Source organism: Notechis scutatus, chromosome 1 (genome assembly GCF_049901735.1).
Source record: "Notechis scutatus isolate UNSWTSFEM ecotype Mainland chromosome 1, rNotScu1.2, whole genome shotgun sequence".
Taxonomy (NCBI): Eukaryota; Metazoa; Chordata; class Lepidosauria; order Squamata; family Elapidae; genus Notechis; species Notechis scutatus.
This window is the reverse complement of record NC_142009.1, coordinates 185,174,424-185,189,872: the sequence shown is the minus strand read 5'-3', so window position 1 is coordinate 185,189,872 and position 15,449 is coordinate 185,174,424. Positions and strand designations below refer to the sequence as shown.

At 41.5% G+C, this 15,449-nt stretch overlaps 1 long non-coding RNA gene across 1 annotated transcript in view; it reads right to left on the bottom strand.

The window, feature by feature from the left end:
- Positions 1-12,197: 12,197 nt before the first annotated feature.
- The window catches only part of LOC148133127 (uncharacterized), a 220,074-nt gene continuing 216,822 nt past the window's right edge, over positions 12,198-15,449 (bottom strand). The window contains exon 3 of the long non-coding RNA XR_015746488.1: positions 12,198-12,293. This is a non-coding gene — a long non-coding RNA (uncharacterized LOC148133127). The remainder of the gene's footprint in view (positions 12,294-15,449) is intronic.

Sequence of the window (15,449 nt, the reverse complement as noted above, 5' to 3'; positions counted from 1 at the left end):
CTGAGAGGAACCCTCTTCATCCTAAGCCTCTAGAAGGATGGAAAATCAAAAAGGTGAGAGTAGTATGGACCTCTCCCTCTGGGGGAGATACTATGTCTTTGAGTGCCTGCTTCACAATACCAAGAAAGTGCGATGTAGCCCCCGCCATTTGTCACCTCACCCGATACCTTATGTCAACATGTTTTACTTTTAGCTAAGATGCAAAAAAAAATGGCTAATTAGAGCAAAGGTTTAGCATTAAATCCTAACCACACTTGACTGGAAGGGAGCCCCCCATTGACCCCAATGGGGTCTTATTTCCAAATGAATGGACTTACAATATATCTGCAACTGTTCATAATAACTGATCATCCCCAAACCCTAAGTTATTCCCACATTTAACACTCCCTCTTCTTGCAGAATTCACTCTCACAATTGCTGAATTATTGGATTTGCTTGACCCATTTGATGTAGACCATAAGCACTGGGAAGAAAAGATGAACATTTGTCTGTCTGTTGTTACACACTAATATGACTGCTTTAGAACTTGCCTATGTGTGTGTCTGTGTCTGTGTCTGTGTGTCTGTGTCTGCCTGTCCATCTGTGTCTGTCTGTGTTAACTTGATGTCTGAAATGTGTCTTGTACTTTCTTATTTAATAAGGTATTAAAACCCTTGAGATTTCTGTGCAAGACAAATTTGTCGGCTCTTAAACTGCATTAACTTTTAACTCTAGCATGCCCTACAAAATCCCTTAAGCAACAATTAGTGATATCAATATTTGATATGCAGTTTATAACTCCCCATGCATGTTATGTTTCTCTCTCTCTCTCTCTGTGTCTCTCTGTCTCTCATGTGTGACGTGGGAAAATACCCGAACAAAGCTGAATAATATATATATATATATATATATATATATGGTGTTCGGCTTGGTTCGGGTATTTTCCCCACGTCATTGTAGTTCTTTTAAAGTTGTAGCAACGTTTCAGCAGAATCTCATCTGCCATCATCAGGCTTCTGTATTGTGTCCGTCTGTGAGTCAGACTTTTACAGTAGTTTCAGATTTGAATTTGGGGCAGCCTATTGCTGTGCCAGAATGGTTTTTCTTCATCCTGATTGGTTGGGAGTCTTGGTCTGTGTTTATTGGTCTCGGAGTTTGCTGTGTTCTGCTTGATTGGTGTCTCTAATATCTTCTGTCTGTTTTTGGCTCTTTTTGTATCTTGATTGGCTGGCAGCATTGTGTTGCTTTAATGGAGGCCTTTAGTGCAGCTTGGCTTCGGGTAAATGGACGGCTATCATTAGTTAGGAAGCTGGGTTTCATCTGGGTGCCTGGTTGGGGTGTGTTTGAGCTGGAGGTATCAGGGGGATCTGTTTGTGCCCAGGTGTTTGCCTGGCTTGTGGTGTGGAGATTTTTTGTTTGTGAGTGCAGGCTTCCAAATGATTGACAGCCTGGTGGAATCATCTCTTCTGTTCATGCTTTCTGGTCTTTTTTCAATCTCTATGGCTTCTCTGATGATTCTGTGATTAGGGTTTTCTATAGTGGCCAGGGTTTTGGTGCCATTGAAGTTGATGCTATGACCTGTGGCTTCCATGTGTTGGACTAGTGAGGAAGTGTGTTCCAGATTTTTGACTGCATTTTTGTGTTCATCCAGGCGGGTGCTTATTCTTCTATTGGTCTGTCCAATGTATGTGGCCGGGCATGATGCACAGGGGACTTCGTATATGCCTTGGTTTTCCAGGTCAATTTTATCTTTGGGGTTGCTAAGGATGGCTGCTATTTTTCTGTCTGTTTTGAAGGCAGTCCTGATGTGATGTCTGTGTAGTACCTTACTAATTTTGTCTGTAGTACCTCTTATGTAGGGCAGGACAGCTGTTCCACAGGTCTGTTCATCTTCTGGGTCTCTATTATGTTTCAGTGTGTTTTTGTGGATCAAGCTGGTGATTTTGCTTTTGTGGAAGCCGTTGGCTGTCAGTACTTTAGTCAGGGTGCATAGTTCAGTCTTAATGTGTGTCTTGTCTGCCAGGCGTTTGGTTCTGGTAATTAGTGTTTTAGCCACGGAGTTTATCTGTGCTGGGTGGTGGTGGGATTGGGCGTTGAGGTAGCGGTTGGTGTGGGTTTTCTTCTGGTATATGGTGTGTCCTAGTGTGCCATCTGTTTTTTTGTAGATTAGTACATCTAGGAATGGTAGTTGTTTGTTTGTTTCTGTTTCCATGGTGAACTTGATTTTGGGGTGTGCGCTGTTTAGGTGTGTTAGGAAATTGTTTAGGTTTTCTTGTCCATGGGGCCAAATCACGAATGTGTCATCGATGTATCTTAACCATAGTTTGGGTTTGAGGGTGGCATTGGCCAGGGCTCTGGATTCGAATTCTTCCATGAACAGGTTTGCAATGACAGGTGACAGTGGTGATCCCATGGGAGCTCCTTCTATTTGTTTGTATCTTTGTCCTTTGTATATGAAATATGTGTTGGTTAAGCAGTGTTCTGTTAGTTCCATGAGGTGTTTAGCTGGTTGGTATTTATTTTTGATGATTTCAAGGGTCTCTTTTATCGGGACTTGAGTGAATAGTGAAACCACGTCAAAACTTACAAGCAGATCTTCTTGCTCCACGTGTAGATCTTTGATCATTTCCAAGAAGTGGTATGAGTTTTTACATGAGAAGCTGCTGTTTCAGCATGGGGCTGTAGCTCTTTGCTAGGTGTTTAGCTAGGTTTTGTAGTGGTGCTCCTCTGGAGCTGACTATGGGTCTGAGAGGTATGCCTTCTTTGTGTATTTTTGGGACCTGTGGAACAGCTGTCCTGCCCTACATAAGAGGTACTACAGACAAAATTAGTAAGGTACTACACAGACATCACATCAGGACTGCCTTCAAAACAGACAGAAAAATAGCAGCCATCCTTAGCAACCCCAAAGATAAAATTGACCTGGAAAACCAAGGCATATACGAAGTCCCCTGTGCATCATGCCCGGCCACATACATTGGACAGACCAATAGAAGAATAAGCACCCGCCTGGATGAACACAAAAATGCAGTCAAAAATCTGGAACACACTTCCTCACTAGTCCAACACATGGAAGCCACAGGTCATAGCATCAACTTCAATGGCACCAAAACCCTGGCCACTATAGAAAACCCTAATCACAGAATCATCAGAGAAGCCATAGAGATTGAAAAAAGACCAGAAAGCATGAACAGAAGAGATGATTCCACCAGGCTGTCAATCATTTGGAAGCCTGCACTCACAAACAAAAAATCTCCACACCACAAGCCAGGCAAACACCTGGGCACAAACAGATCCCCCTGATACCTCCAGCTCAAACACACCCCAACCAGGCACCCAGATGAAACCCAGCTTCCTAACTAATGATAGCCGTCCATTTACCCGAAGCCAAGCTGCACTAAAGGCCTCCATTAAAGCAACACAATGCTGCCAGCCAATCAAGATACAAAAAGAGCCAAAAACAGACAGAAGATATTAGAGACACCAATCAAGCAGAACACAGCAAACTCCGAGACCAATAAACACAGACCAAGACTCCCAACCAATCAGGATGAAGAAAAAACCATTCTGGCACAGCAATAGGCTGCCCCAAATTCAAATCTGAAACTACTGTAAAAGTCTGACTCACAGACGGACACAATACAGAAGCCTGATGATGGCAGATGAGATTCTGCTGAAACGTTGCTACAACTTTAAAAGAACTACAATGACGTGGGAAAATACCGAACCAAGCCGAACACCATACATGTAAGTACCCGAAAACTTAAGAAAACATATATATATATATATATATATATATATATCAGCTTTGTTCGGGTATTTTCCCACGTCATTGTAGTTGTGCTTTTAAAGTTGTAGCAACGTTTCAGCAGAATCTCATCTGCCATCATCAGGCTTCTGTATTGTGTTCGTCTGTGAGTCAGACTTTTACAGTGGTATACATACACACACACACACACACACACACACACACACACACACACACACACACACACACAGATAGATAGATAGATAGATAGATAGATAGATAGATATCTTTGGTTATTCGGGTTTTCTCCCGCGTAAGATTCAAAGTATCTAGGCAACGTTTCGATGAAGTCTCATTCATCATCTTCAGGCTTGCTTCTTCGGCTCTGTGCTTCTCAGAGTGATGTGAGCTTTCAGCTGCTTCTTCCTTCTAACTGCCAGTGGGGGTGCGACTTGACTGGGTGGGGGCTTGGCTGCATTCCGATTGGGTGGGGTGTGTTCTCATTGGTTGGAGGCTTGGCTGTGTTCTGATTGGTTGGGGGCTGGCCGTGTTCTGATTGGCTGGAGGCGTGCTCTGTTCAGGTGGGGGCTTGGCCGTGCTCAGGCTAGTCCCAGCTGCTGGGGGATTTGAGCTGGTGAGCTGGGATCTTGCTGTTTGGCTTTGAGTTCGTGGTCGTGCCACATCTTCATGGTGGGGGTCAGTTCGCTTCATGTATGGCTCAGATGGGTTTGAAGTGGGTAGTGATGCAGCTGCAGTGCGGCTTCTGGTCTGTGGTCGTGTCTCATCTTCTGTGTGGGTGTGAGTCTGATTTTTACGTGGAAGTGTGGTGGTGGCATCTTGTGTGGCCCTCGTGGGTGTGGGTCTGGTGTCATTCATCATGTTGAGTACTCGTCTGTTCATGAGGGCAGGTTTCCAAATGGCTGGTAAGCGGGAGGTGTCATCTCTTTTATTCATGCTGTGTGGGCGTTTTTCTATCTCTATGGCTTCTCTGATTATTCTGCTGCTGAAGTGTTCAGTTTTGGCGATAGTTCTGGTATTTTTAAAGTCAATCTCATGTCCTGTGGCTTTGAGGTGTTGGACCAGGGAAGAGGTTGGTTCTTCTTTTTTTGATTGAGTTCTTATGTTCTTCAACGCGTGCACTTATTCTTCTGTTAGTTTGTCCAATGTATGTGGTGAGGCAGGCAGTGCAAGGGATTTCATATACTCCTTGGTTTTCTAACTCGATTTTGTCTTTAGGGTTTCTTAGGATGGTGGATATTTTTCTGTTTATGCATCAGTGAAGAAATCCAGCAAAGAATCATACCCAGAGAGAAATCTTCCAGATGCCCTAAGCTTTATGGTCTCCCCAAGATACACAAAGAAGGAACTCCACTTAGACCAATAGTCAGCTCCATAGGCTCACCTCTACAAAACCTAGCCAAATTTCTCGCCAAACAACTACAGCCCTATGCAGAATCCATCAACTCACATGTAAGAAACTCATTCCAGTTCATCGAGATAATAAAGAAACAAAACTTACAACCCAGCGACCTACTAGTGAGCTTCGATGTCATATCCCTCTTCACCCAAGTGCCAATAAAAGAAGCCTTGACAGCCATCCAAAACAAATACAACCCCCCCCAGCACATCCTAGATCTGACCAATCACTGTCTATCCAATACATACTTCACCTACAACGGACAAAAATACAAACAAATAGAAGGAGCACCCATGGGATCACCCCTCTCACCTGTCATCGCAAACCTCTACATGGAACACTTTGAAACACAAGCTCTAGAAAAATATGATCACAAACCCAAACTCTGGCTCAGATACGTAGATGACACCTTCATAATCTGGCCACACGGGAAAGAAAAACTGAACAACTTCCTCACACCTCAACAGCCTACACCCCAAAATACAATTCACCATGGAAACAGAAGCTAACAATCAACTTCCCTTCCTAGATGTCTTGGTATACAAAAACCCAATGGCTCCCTAGGACACACCATCTACCAAAAGAAAACACATACAAACCGCTATCTACACGCACTCTCACACCACCACCCAGCACAGATCAATTCCGTAGCTGAGACACTCATCTCCAGAACAAAATGCTTAGCTGATGAACAACACCTAAAAACCGAACTAAACACTCTCACCAACGTACTAACAGCCAATGGATTTCAAAGAAAGAAGATCACCCACCTAATCCAAAAAGAAACCCCAACCAAAATCCAAGACAGAGAACAAGAGAACGGCAAAGCCCTCCTCCCATATATAAAAGGCACTACAGACAAAATCAGCAAGATCCTCCAAAAACACAACATTAAAACAGCATTCTGCACAAACAGAAAAATATCCACCATCCTAAGAAACCCTAAAGACAAAATCGAGTTAGAAAACCAAGGAGTATATGAAATCCCTTGCACTGCCTGCCTCACCACATACATTGGACAAACTAACAGAAGAATAAGTGCACGCGTTGAAGAACATAAGAACTCAATCAAAAAGAAGAACCAACCTCTTCCCTGGTCCAACACCTCAAAGCCACAGGACATGAGATTGACTTTAAAAATACCAGAACTATCGCCAAAACTGAACACCTCAGCAGCAGAATAATCAGAGAAGCCATAGAGATAGAAAAACGCCCACACAGCATGAATAAAAGAGATGACACCTCCCGCTTACCAGCCATTTGGAAACCCACCCTCATGAACAGACGAGTACTCAACATGATGAATGACACCAGACCCACACCCACGAGGGCCACACAAGATGCCACCACCACACTTCCACGTAAAAATCAGACTCACACCCACACAGAAGATGAGACACGACCACAGACCAGAAGCCGCACTGCAGCTGCATCACTACCCACTTCAAACCCATCTGAGCCATACATGAAGCGAACTGACCCCCACCATGAAGATGTGGCACGACCACGAACTCAAAGCCAAACAGCAAGATCCCAGCTCACCAGCTCAAATCCCCCAGCAGCTGGGACTAGCCTGAGCATGGCCAAGCCCCCACCTGAACAGAGCACGCCTCCAGCCAATCAGAACACGGCCAGCCCCCAACCAATCAGAACACAGCCAAGCCTCCAACCAATGAGAACACACCCCCACCCAATCGGAACGCAGCCAAGCCCCCACCCAGTCAAGTCGCACCCCCACTGGCAGTTAGAAGGAAGAAGCAGCTGAAAGCTCACATCACTCTGAGAAGCACAGAGCCGAAGAAGCAAGCCTGAAGATGATGAATGAGACTTCATCGAAGCGTTGCCTAGATACTTTGAATCTTAGGGAGAAAACCCGAATAACCAAAGATCCATATATATATATATATATATATATATATATATATATATATATATATATATATATATATATATATATATATGAAGCTGAATCCAACAAATAGTGATATAGATAAAACTACTGCAAAAATAACCTCCTAAATTGGTATGTCAGTATATTAATTGGGCTTCAGAAACTGCTTGTTACACAAGTATCATAACCCTTCGTTTAAAAATAGTACATCCAGAATATTAACATTTGAAAAAATAGCCATGGGGAAAACCGTGTTAGTTCTTGAATCAAAAGAATCAAAAAATCTTGAAAGTGCCATAAGGTCTACATTAGGTATTTAACTCTCCAAGGAACCTGTTATGTAAATCAAAAGGGTGAGACCTAAGGACTGTGCTTTGAACTGTAGCAGGGGGTGCCACATTTAAAATTGAATTTGATTTTATTACATTTAAGCTTAATTAAATTGAGCGTGTTTACTTTCTAATCCTGCTTTAACTATCGGTTTTATTGAAACAATAAAATTTGGCGACAATTTTTAGATATCTTTGTAGCTTTCAAGGAGGCACATGTTAGCCTGAGGTCTAAGATTAGATTTGCCTTGAGGCTACAAGTCATCATTGGCTCAAATCATAGATAATTCAGAACTGCAGGTTCATGGATTCTGGTGTACATGATGGTAACCCACTCTGGAGCTGCCACATCTTGGATGGAATAATCTGCATGACCACTATATGTCAGCAATGACCTAGAGAAAACTTGCTTTTGCTGGCACCCAGTGGTGCTCCAGATGTTTGCAGTCCAGATGTGGTAGCCCTATTATTTACACACCAACACATAGTTTTCCCCAAAGATATTCCAGAGGCTTTTAAAAACTATGGTTGTGATATTGAGAGCAGTTTTACAAAGGGATGTAGGTGTGTGTGTGTGTGTGTGTGTGTGTGTGTGTATTTCTTAAGTTTTCGCGGGTACTTATATGTATGGTATTCAGCTTTGTTTGGGTATTTTCCCACGTGATTGTAGTTGTGCTTTTAAAGTTGTAGCAACGTTTCGGCAGAATCTCATCTGCCATCATCAGGCTTCTGTATTGCCTGTATTGACAAAATCAGTAAGATACTACACAGGCATCACATCAGGACTGCCTTCAAAACAGACAGAAAAATAGCAGCCATCCTTAGAAACCTCAAAGATAAAATTGACCTGGAAAACCAAGGCATATATGAAGTCCCCTGTGCATCATGCCCAGCCACATACATTGGACAGACCAATAGAAGAATTAGTACCTGCTTGGATGAACACAAAAATGCAGTAAAAAAGCTGGAACACACTTCCTCACTAGTCCAACACATGAAAGCCACAGGTCATAGCATCAACTTCAATGGCACCAAAACCCTAGCCACTATAGAAAACCCCAGCCACAGAATTATCAGAGAAGCCATAGAGATTGAAAAAAGACCTGAAAGCATGAATAGAAGAGATGATTCCACCAGACTGTCAATTATTTGGAAGCCTGTACTCACCAACAAAAAATCTCCACACCACTAGCCAGGCAAGCACCTGGGCACAAACAGATCCTCCCCCGATACCTCCAGCTCAAACACACCCCAACCAGGCACCCAGATGAAACCTAGCTTCCTAACAAATGATAGGTGTCCATTTACTCGGAGCCAAGCTGCACTAAAGGCCTCCAATGCAGGAACACAATGTTGCCAGCCAATCAAGACACAAAAAGAGCCACAAAACAGACAGAAGATATTAGAAACACCAATCAAGCAGAACACAGCAAACTCCAAGATCAATAAACACAGACCAAGACTCCCAACCAATCAGGATGAAGAAAAAACCATTCTGGCACAGCAGTAGGCTAGCATCAAATTTAAAACAGAAATGGCTGTGAAAGCTTGACTCACAGACGAACACAATACACAAGCCTGATGATGGCAGATGAGATTCTGCCGAAACGTCGCTACAACTTTAAAAGCACAACTATAATGACGTTGGGAAAATACCTGAACAAAGCTGAATACCATACATATAAATACCCGTGAAAACTTAAGAAAACATATATGTATATACACACACACACAAATATGAGAAGAATATACATTCTTCCATTCCCCACCATTCAGTTAGAACTGAACAAGCTTCCTGGATGAGAAGTGAGACGTTTTCAAGGAGGAAAAATCAAGAAAGTCCAGTTATCTTTTGAAAATTGCAGCTTTGGTACAAGACAAATGTCACAGACATTTGTTTCAAGATCTGCCCCATTCACATAAACTATCATCACAAAAGAGTTAATGGAGTGAAATATTGTTCTATGCAGCACCTGTAGCCTCCATTCTAATTATAGGACTACAACCCACTCCTAGTTACTTTTGCTGAAAAATCCTTTTATGCCATATTCCAAACTGATCATATTAGACTTGTAGATCATATTTTTTTCAGGGGAAAAATCTGTTTCAGCATATCCTAATTTGGTACATGGGTCTTTTGATTGGATTAAGTGATAATGTTTAGTACTTTGTTTTTAAACACGAACAGTAGTTATTAGGCTCTGTAAATAAATCTGCTGGGATACAATCCTTTAGTCTGGCATTTATTTAATGAAGTGGACTGTAGTTATGAAAATTTATATCACATTGGCCTTAGGTGGCATGATAATCTTTGATCTTTATTTCAACAGGCCATGGCAATCTCTCCAGAGATTTGTAGTGTTATCCTAAATGTGTGCATTTAGCTACTGTTGACTTGCTCAATCAATATAGCTTAATTTCCTATGTATATTGAAGGAGATGGACAAATTCAAGATGTTTGTTCAATCCCATCTAATGCATTTTTAAAAAAGAAGCTTTTGTTGTTTTTAGTTAAGATATTTTCCTTTAGGCAACTTGAAGGTGGAAATTTTGGGTGAAATAATAATCAAAGGCTTGCTTTAAAAAAAATCAATAGAATTGTAACATAAGGTTTCTCACTTCTAATCATTAAAAGAAGCTCAATGTAAGGTTATATAATGCAATTAAAACAAAAGAATCACATAACATTCTATTCTTTCTAGTCTGCATAGTATAGACTTATAAGATTTACAACCTGCCTTACTCCAGAGGCTCTAGGCAATGTACAAATCAGATCAGAATAAAATACACACAAGAATACACTAAAAAACAAAATAAACCCAAAAAATAACTGCAATGATATCACCAGGCTACAGATCTTGCTTTGATTGTTGATCTCCAAAATCCTTCAGGAATAATTAAGGTTTAACTATTTCCTGGAAGGATGTAAGCGTGAGGGCCATTCTGTCACTGGGAATGCTTCCTTTTGTGATCCCTCTTCTTATATCCCTCTTCTCATTTTTCACCAGTGGTGCTTCCATTTCCTGGAACAACTTTGAAACCAAACAAAGACCATTCAGGAGGAATTATTCCAGCCCTACTGTAATGGTGCGTGGGAATGACCTTGAAGGACAAAGGAAAAAGATGCTGCCTAGGAAATGATTGGATAAAAGGAGGAGGAGCCCAGAAATGCTTAATGGGTAAAGAAAGAAACACAAATAGGATCCACTCCAATGTATCAAATGTATTAAAAGTGACAGTGGGAGGTTTTATTTTATTTTCAGACTTGCAAGATTCTTTTAATGTAGCCTGACAATAAATAGAATTAGCTCATCTGATTGCGTTTCCTGCCTGGTTTACCTAAGAAGGCTGACAGTAGCCTAATTTCTCTGAGAAATTCCTTAACACTAAATGGATACTTTTTGGATCCTTAATCTGAAGCGTTTCCTTAATTAGCTTAACCTTGCGGGGAGGTTATGGCTTTGATTAGCCTCATTTTCATTTGGAAACCATCTGTTCTTGATGAGAGATTTCTGGATATGTCCACCTGAACCAAATTATACTTCATCAGCTTGAACCTAAAGGCCAGATCCAGTGCGTGACCAGCAAAGTGTGCTGAGCAAATGATGATATTGTTGTGGTCATGGATTCCTGACCTACTTATGCCACAGAGAGGGGGGAGGTTAAAATGCCTCTGATGAATCCACAATGAGATCCAGGTGCTCAAGAGGGAAGACTGCTATGGTAGGAATGTAGCTAGGAGTATCAAGGCCCATGAGCTAAGTAAGATCAAGGAAGCAAAAACTATACAGGCTTCAACAAGGTATCTTTAGAGTTAGGCTAGAGTAATATATAGAATATTGGAAACTGCAATATTGGAAACTTCCCACCTCATTTATAATGAGTTAATTAAGGCAAAATCTCTTTGATCTGAAATGCTTTTTTCCATATTTATTACTACCTGGGCTATGTTGCCATTTATAAGATCAACTGGCAACTGATTAATCTGTTATGTGGATTGTATATCTGCTGTCCATTCCCCACCCCAGAATTTGTCCCTTCTGATTCCAAGCACAGCTACCTGTCTATCTAACTGTTTGCCACAGTTTCTTGTTCCATAGGTGCCCCTCTCCTTCCTCTGCTCCAGGGTTGAGATTGCATATGTACCCTTCCGCCTAGAGGCTAGCTACAGTTAGAGACATTCTGTTTATTTACTGCATGTGCATTTTGATTTTGGAGCTAGGAAAAAAAACGGATTAGCCTTTAAAAAAAATAAACAAAAAAGACGATGTTGTTTATTTTCTTTTTCAACCATCTTGAAAATCCATCTTTCCTGTAGTTTATTGATTCTGATCTGGAAGGTTGCTGCCTTACATAATAAGTCAGCCAATAAGCCTTCGCCACTTCACTGCTTTAGCCTTGAGATGAACCTGCACAATATGATGCTTGCCCCTGGACTTGCATTCATGTAGGATTCATGCACTCCCTGTGATACACACAATAATGCTTTTTCTTTTTCTTTTCAAGGTTAAGCTTAGCTTTATGATCTTTGTACCCTTTTTGATGGAGATTCACGTTTACTAAATACAATGAAACAGATCGTATCAGGCTAAGTGGCTTTATTCAATTTTTTGTATACGGCCATCCGGTTGCCAACCCGTTTGTCTTGATACTCATTACAGGACTTCTTTGACATCCTGAAAAAGCGGGATTTTGGATTCCAACAGGCAACCGAGATGAAACCCAAGAAGAAACTTTAAAAGCAAAGATATCAGGAACTAAATTTTTAACAGTTTGCAGGCAGAGATTTAAAATTATTTTGGTGCTTGCTTTACTTACCCATTCTTCCATTCTTTGGAAGTAATCCTGGGGTGTAAATTCCACATGCCAAGTTGCCTTTAAAGTTTATTCTCAAGTTGATCAAATACCATTTGAGTTATCACAAATTTCCTGAAAATAAAATGGGTTGACAGCACACTTAAGAATGAAATATTTTACTCTCCATTTAATGCATATGCAGCTCTTCTTGCTCATGTGCCAATGTTATGATTATAGCTGGAAGTGCATATGTGTGTCAATCAATCAATCAAATTAATGTATATGCTGCTTCAGCAAGGAGACTCTAAGAAGCTAACAGGGTGCCATACAGTAAATAGGATTAAAACCTTTTTAAAAAGTCAAAATATATATACAATCAATGGTGAACCTGATGCCTAGGAATGTGATGCCTAGAATCATTTTCTGTCAATTTCTCATGTTCCACCCCCAAATTACACTTTCACTATAGCTAAGTGGCAGCAACTAGTTAACCCAAGTTCGTGTAACAACAACAACAACAACAACAACAACAACAACAAACCCTAGTTATTGCTTAGATCAATGTTTCTCCACTTCTGGGAGTTGAAGTCCACACATTGTCAAGTTGCCAAGGGCTTAGAAGAAACACCACCAGACTGAGCAGATAGCAATGGCAAAGCACCTCCATGGAAAGAAAACTGCATGGATGCATCCATGACATCACCCAGAGTCAAGCCAGACTCCAGGGAGGCTTATGTTTGTTCAACACAGCACAGTACAGATTAAGCCAAATGATGTAATTTTAGCTTAGGGTTATAAAACAGTTTAAAACGACCCCCTGGTTTCTTTGAACACCATGCTGAAATTGGTCTTCCAATTTTCCCCAAGGTCTTCTAAGAAAGATGCTTATATTTAGTGCATGTTCGGCTTGCTTTAAGGATGATCTGGGGGAGTGTTAAGCTTACATTATTGTCAAGGCAAGCTGGCAAAGTGTGCCCTTGTTTTGTGTTTTTCTCCTCCCCCCCCCCACCTCTCATATCTCTCCATCGCAGCAGCAGTGCTGGCACCGCCGCCGAAATAGCAGCTGTATGATGATTCTCCCCTTGCTCAGTATTCCTGTTCCCTTTAGGTTGACTTACATAAAAGAATAAGATTATCAAATGTCAAAAGAAAGTGACAGGAGGTCGCACACAATCGGATAAAACTGTTTCTCCCTGTCACAGTCAAGGGACAATTGTCACTGCAGGCACTTCAAGCAGAAGGGAAGCAATTCCTTTCTCTTGGGAAAAGCACCTTTTTGTTGAAACATTTATTTATTTATTTATAGCACTATTTATGGAGGCCCTTGAAATGAAAGTACAGGGCGAGACAGGATTATAGAATTTCTTTAGCCGCAGCCGTTCTAATGCAGGCATTTCAAAGCCAGCGGCATTCATTATGTAGCATCGTTTGTTTGGTGCTTTTTTTTTTCTTTTTCTTTCCCAGGTTACCACCCTATCTCCTGGCTGGTGCCGTTGAATACAGCTGCATTTAGGAACACAAACACAATGCCATTTCTTTTCCCTGAGTGTAGGAATCCGTGTAATTGGGTGGAAAACTCTGATAATGAGACTTCATTATCACTCGGGAGAGCTTGCATGATATGTCCTGGATTGGCAAAATTTGTGCATTGGGAACATCTGAAGGACACTTTGTACTCACAAATAGGGTCGATCTTTAGGACTTAAGACAGGGCTTCCCTCGGGAGGGGTATATGAGGAACTTTAGGGGCCCCCACAAAAATCAAAGGTCAGAGTGAGATGGACAGCAACTCAACTTGGCCTATGCGCCTGCAAACCAGAAGCAGTGTTAAATTTAGTCCCTGCTTGGCCTGCGCCGCTGAGGGCTTGTCCAGGTAAAAAAGAGGAAACTGAGACTGAAAGTTTGTGCAGGTTAAAAAGACCACAGTGAAATCTGGCAGCATTCCTGTTTCGCCTGCACAAGCCATTAGATAGTTATTTATTCATGGGAAGGCTCGCCTGGATTCCTTTATCATCTTAGTGGATCAAAAAACGAAAAAGCTGAAGCAAAAGACACCCTACGATATGGAAGTTAATGATGTACTAGCTAGGGGAAAGCTGCTGAGCTGACTCATTGTAAAAAGAGGAACAAGTGTGATGGCTCCTTGTCATGGCCAGCTCAAGGGACTCATTTAGTTGGAGAGTCTGAGGAAGCTCCCGCAGCCAACGATGTTTTGAAAAGTTGGCTAAACCCCAACACAGAGTGAGAGCCTTCATAAGACACGTAACTCAAATTCAGACCAAGAAGTTTGCAATTGACCTTTGAGTTGGTTGTGGGGGGGAAAGGCATTGCCAAACAGAGGAATGAAAGGCTGAGTAGTGCAAAAATTCTTGTCTGCCAGAAAACTTTCTTCGGGAAGTAAAAGTTTACCAGAGAACTGGCAAGGGGGAAAAACTTTGTGGAAATAATAAACATTATTTGTGGATGTTTGGGGATGCTTTTACAAATGAAAGAGCCATGGGGGTGCAGTGGTTAGAGTGCAGAACTGCAGGCTACTTCTGCTGACTGCAGTTTGGCAGTTTGGCAGTTCCACCGGCTCAAGGTTGACTCAGCTTTCCATTCTTCTGAGGTCGGTAAAATGAAGACCCAGATTGTTGGGGACAATATGTGGACTCCTTAAAACCACTTAGAGAAGGCTGTAAAAGCATTGTGAAGCGGTATATAAGTCTAAGTGCTATTGCTATTGCTAGATGCATTCAACATTTGCAAGTAGCCTAATTCTAGAAGCAATGCCACACACTCTTGACCTGTGTGAAGGGTCACTTCACACAGAGATGGTTGACCACATGCAGGAGGGCATACAAAGCATTCCTTTCAATAACTAAAATGGAGCATAGGTTCTTACACCCCCTCTGTGTGTGTGTGTGTATGTGTGTGCATGCATGCACGTGCATGGGCATCACCACTTTACTTTCCCATCAAAAAATAGAGCTGTAATGACTGTAAATAAGAGACAGCCCAGCCTAAAGTCAAGGGCTTGAGTTACTTATTCATTACAATATTAAATTAAACCCATCTTTAAATGTTTCAAGGCAGCAGATGTTAAAAGGTGCAAACAAAAATGATATATAATAAATACAGGATAACTGCAACATAAATGGATAATATAGCGCGCTATTACTTTCCCACTTGCTAAAGTTGTGGATAATATTTTGACTTCTGTAAGGTGCCCTATCTGGGCATGTCCTTGAAATTGGTTCAGCAGGAGCAGCAGCAGCAGTAAATATTGAATGGAAAATACAGTATCGG